Source organism: Antedon mediterranea, chromosome 6 (genome assembly GCF_964355755.1).
Source record: "Antedon mediterranea chromosome 6, ecAntMedi1.1, whole genome shotgun sequence".
Classification (NCBI taxonomy): Eukaryota; Metazoa; Echinodermata; class Crinoidea; order Comatulida; family Antedonidae; genus Antedon; species Antedon mediterranea.
Genome location: NC_092675.1, coordinates 20,199,022 through 20,205,034, shown reverse-complemented (window position 1 = coordinate 20,205,034; position 6,013 = coordinate 20,199,022).

Sequence of the window (6,013 nt, the reverse complement as noted above, 5' to 3'; positions counted from 1 at the left end):
TATTTGTATAAATATTGCGGACCATTTTGGTCTTGGATTAAGTTGACATTATGTAGACAGCTATAAGAAGTTTTCTGGTTGTCTCCTTTTTAAGAGTTCTCAAGTACTACTGAATGTCGAATTGCTACGGAAATTTTATCCAATATGAGCCTACAGAAATGGAGATAAATATAGAAATACATATAAACTTAAAATTATGGAAAAATCACACATTTTCACGACAGTATGAGTAAAAAAAGAGAATGGTGGCCTTTGTTTTCATGATGCGTCAAACAACACTACACAACTCAGCTCGCGCTCGAAAATATGTGAATCTTTAACGTGACATGTTAAAGGTTACTGACATTTTGTATACTACGGACATTACTGAAATTAATTATAGCAAGTTGAAAACACTGGCTTTTATTTTATGTGTTGCTTTGTTGTGGTTTCACTGTGCCATTTAGGACCCGCAGTTAGTGGTTATCCTTTGCAAGATCCAGCTGCAAATTGTGCCAATATGTTTCCCAGCCATGACAGCTCAGCTTTGAGGCCAGATGTTCCATATTATGTAACTTTCTTCTCCCATAAAAGCCTGATCGCTTCCAGTCTGCAAAAACATCAGGCTGCTGGACAATGTACACCATCGTACAATCAACCCTGTATTTTATCCAATGTTTTAAAACAAATCAAAGAAAACCTACAGGTATAGCAGACATTGCTGCAAACGGTCACAAATAATCATTTAAATAATCAGATTCCAATCAAATTTACACACTATTTATTTCTGAATGTTAGATGTACTTATGTATGTTGTGTTATGAGTCAAAATGCATAAACACATGCCTGCTGCATAAATAGAAAGGAGAAAGGAGGCTATGCTACTGATCGTCTTTATCTGAATAGATTATAGAATGATTATGTTAAACATTTCGGCAAAGTCTTCTTTCCCTCGGGATTTGAAGGGATTATGTTTATCCATATGAATTAATAAGATCAGGTTCCCTGTCTCAGATGTCAGTAGTATTGATCTGTCTGTCACTTGGTGTTAAGTAGCCTTACCACAGTTTGCATGGCTTAGCACCGCTTACACCACAAATTCGAACCCGCCTTAACCTGTTTTTTTTTTTCTATTTAAGGAGAGGACACAGATTTGTTGCTTTATCTTTTTACACAGGTCTTCTACCGTTCTTATGTGTGTACAGTGCACATGAAGCAGATGTGTACACTGGATCTATGGTTTATAGTCCTTAGCCGAGAAGACTCGTTCTACCACCAGAACTATGGAGCGAGTGAGCATTGAACCCTTGCTGATGCTATGGTTCCACTGTCTTAACCGCTCGTCCACTCACTCGCTGAAAGTAAGATGCAGCAAGAAAGGGGAAGAAGGGACCCAATTGACTTACATATGGGTATGCACTTTAGGTTTATCTTTATTCCATGTCATTCTAGTAATTCAATATGCATTTAAGATTTTTTTTTGCCATTTCAAGAAACTCCAAATTCATGATTTAACCTGAATTAGGTTATCTAATTATTTGATTGTCAAGATAAACTTTACAAGATTATTTTTTATTCTTGTACTTTCTATTAATCAATCAACAAGTTCTAAATATAGATAATATACTTTTACTTGATAGATTTATGACCACAATTTAATTCAATAGAAAGCCTTTAGAGTGATGGGCTTAACTGGTTTCACGGATTAAACTTGCCTATTTAGTTTAATAGGCATTCCGTTTCGCTAATTGCAAATACCTTGAAATAAATAACTGACCCCTGTGGTATTGAATATCATGTTTTTATATTGATATCAAAATCAATTTTTAACCAATGCCTGTTATGTATTCATTATGCGATATAATATGTTTATTTTATTTTACCAGTACATATCAATTACATAATTCTCTGCATTTATGTTTTGAAAGAAATCTGGTTTGAGTTGTCTATCATGTTACATGAGAACCATTATATTTGTCCCCATGCTCAGGTGTTTTGCACAAAAATCAGGAGGGAATTGGACTACATCCTGTCACATGTCATGGCTGAACAAAACATTGATTTCAGTGAGTATGATATGGGTATAGCACCCCACAGAGCACCCCTACTGAGCAGTCTGGGGGCTACTGCTAAAGATGCTTTCTCGTATTTCAATGAATTTTAGAGACGGATCTATGATTTTTTAAACAGGGGATCAGCTAACAATTTATTAATAATATCAAAAAGTTAATGTTATTTTTAGCTGTTAAAATAGGGAAGCGCTCCACCCAATGGCTTCCCCTTTGGATCAACCCCTGAATTTATAGACCATTTTTACGATGTCTCAAGCTCTGTCTACACTATCAAACTAGTTTGACAAAAAAATGTGATAACCCCAAATATGGTAGTGATATGACATCATGACATTTTGTAGTGTAGTGTAGACAGATATTTAGATATAATAATGTTTTGTAATAAATTCAATAGTCAATCTAGGCCTACAGTACCTGACCTTTCTGAGGCTAAGATATAAGAAAATGGAGGAAACACAGTGCACTATACCTCATTTCCATCATGGATGGGGCCAAGGTATAAGAGGTCTTGTTGAAGGATATGAATGTCTATCAGCTGCATATTATAGTTGAAATAAGAAACATTTAAGAGCAAACTATAAGTCACTTTTAACTTATTTTAAAAGGGGGAGTTGGAAGGTGGATCCATGAAGAAGGGGGGGGGGGGGGAAACCAGTTCAGCGCTCTCCCCTTCTCCTCCCTGATGATTAGATGATCTGATGGAAAGCCACTATATATTGTAAATAATGTTGGTTACAAGCTGATGTATTCATTCAGTTCATTTGTAATGGTACTGCATGCTTCATATAGTGATTTTCTTTTGACAAATTTGTCAATTGTTAAATACACAGTTAATCCTACTCAATTCATTGAATACTAAACTGAATTGTCTTCCTTCATTAAAAGGTTTTAAAGTTTTTAAGTGTGGTTTGTCCATGAAAGTTTAGGGTTCACCACTTTTCATTTATAATTTTAACAACTATTAAATAGGAAATGCATTAGTGGAAATTATATTGCTATTAAGTACTGTTGATGATGATGATGGACATTTCTTTTTTATTTTAACACATTCAACAACAAGTAATTGGCTGGAATTACAGGATGGAAAAAACCCTAAAAGAGTCTGTAAAAAGGCCTTTCGCATTTAGAGTCTGATTATCTCAATTATAAATACTAAATGGTACGCTCGCTTCGCTCGCGTACCATCTAGGTCGTGCCCACAGATGGTTCTCGAATACATAATAATTTCAGCGTTAAAAAACTGGCGATTTCAAATGTACGTACCGCAGGACAATAATATTACATGTCGTGTACAGGAACGAATAAATAGACAGGGTTGAGGGATGGGGAAGAGGATGGGTGCAAAGAGGAACAATGTTAAAATATATTCTTTATCCATTTAGTAACGAAATATTAATTGCTTTCATGTTTTACAAATAATATACCACTAAACACAGTAAAACATTGCGATGTAATACTTTGTTGAAACTATCACCGTCCTAGTCGATTGAAATAGTACAGCACATGTAACGATACATCACTACGACGTGTATATGTTTATAATATAATGTAAAACAATTTGTGAAAACCACCTCTATTCGGGGAAAATCATAAATTCGATTTAATCGTCAATAAATATTAAATTATCTAACTCAACTTAATTAGTAGGCCTAATGGTTTTCAATTGTTTCTTAGAGCCAATTCATACTTAAGTTGGTTCCTACCCTACCCACCAAAGTTGTTCTGCGTTTAGGGCATGTGATGTACCGTAGGCCTATTCTCTACTGGTTTTACAACGCTACTCATGCCAGTGAGGGAAAGGTGATGATGTGGGTGGTTTAACTGCAATAATAAAGATTTGTACATAATATACGGCGACTGAAAACGCTAGCTCATTATCTGTTTAAAAAAAAATTATATCCAACCTCTGCAGCACAGATTGAAAACAAAAATGGATCGAATTTCGAGTATACAGTACTGTACTTGCCTTTACGACGCCTGAGGGAATAGACACTTGTGAAACAGAGATTGGAATGTTCCATTCATTGCAAATCAATACATTTGTATAATCGTATATTAAATCTATCAAAATAGTATTTTTTTAAGAAAATCGGCCTGTCTTCAACATTATGATGCTGTACTCTAGCTGTTCAACCAGTTTTCAGCTATTAAAAACAATTATCGTAGGAGGAGATAGGAAAATGCGAAGCCTCCTCGTATTTTTGTGGCGGGTATTTTTCAAGATGGACATCCATTAGACAGTGTATACCACGATCGGAAAACACCCCTATTTGGGGCAAATCGTTGAACCTAAATTCGTTTTAATCATCAATAACTAATTACCTAACTCAATTTAATTAGTAAACAGGGTTACATCAGATGGTTAAAATCAGTACCGAAAGTATGAACCAACTTTATATACCATCGAGTAGAAATTCTAGAAATAAACCGAGATTTACCGAATTTTGCCCTTACGTAAATTTATATATAGATATGCTCTTTCAACTATTTCTGCAAAGAAGACAGATTCTTAAGCTCTGTCTACACTACAGTATCAAAGTGACAAACAAATGCTATATATGAACATGATACCACTACCATATTTGGGCATATCACTACCATATTTGGGCATATCACTACCATATTTGGGCATATCACTACCATATTTGGGCATATCACTACCATATTTGGGCATATCACTACCATATTTGGGTACATATCACACTTTTTTTGTCAAACTAGTTTGATAGTAATAGTTTGTTGAACTTTAACAATAATATCATAATTGAAAAATGAATGTTATTTAACTTAATTAGTATGTACTGGTGTTGATTTAGGTACTCACAATCGTTTTTATTTTAATGATGATATTTTATATAGATTTTGGTATTTTATGTTTTCATGTCTATTTTACTACCTTTGCATTGACTCGTGTTTCAATGTTCGATGCTGTTGTGAATGTAATTCTTTTTTGGTGATTTTTGCAATTGATACAAAATGTTAACAAAATATATAAATACTTAGTACTTTCTTGTATTTGAATAAAGGTGCTGTTTTTTATTTTATGGTATAATTTGTTAATTTTATAAGTTTATTTGCTCATTTTATATTATAAATAGTTTTTGTATTTCTTTTCTTTTTGCATTCTTGCATCACCATTACACGTGAGTGGCACAACTTTTAACAAAAGGATGCTATTAAAGTTTATTGATTTTTATCACTTTTATGATAGGGTCAGGATTTTAACTCAGTATCTTGTGTCGACCATGACACAAACTTTTAGCAGTCACGGCTGTTGAGTTTTCTTAAATATGTCCAGTTCTGTTAATCTATAAAGTGCTTTATGTATGGGGTATTGTACATCCAAAGGGTAAATTGGAGGTCTGTTTCTTTTTATTGCAATAAGAAGAATTGTTGTTATTAAATTGGTTTTAAAAGCACCATTCAAAGAGGTGAATGCATTTTTAAAAGGCTAAGTTTGAAGATTTGGGGTTTTTTGTTGATATTTACAAAGGGTCCCTTAGTTAAAAAATCTTATTCTTTTATATCATTTAAAAAAAAATAAAATTGACAGGAAGTAAACCTTCTCTAACCTTTTTTAATTGTTATATATTTTGTATAAATGTATTGTATTTTACTTAGTAGAACACCTATTAAATTAAGGAAACTTTGGAAACTAAAAGTGTCTTCTTAATAATACTTTAATAATCTAACCCACATCAGCGTTGGTGCAAATTGGTTTTTTAGGATATTGTAGGTTAGTTTTTGTGGAAGTTTCTGATATTGTTAATTTTCTAGTGTAATTGTTTCTCTTCTTGTTTTTTTTTTTGTTTGATTTGTATATGGATGTACTATCCGAAATAAAGAAATGAATGAATAAATGGAATCCCCTGAATATTGTTGACTGTAATGATTACACAAAATTAGTATTAACCAGGAAAGAGTAATTTCACTCTTCCCTGGTATAACATTGAAATTTTGTT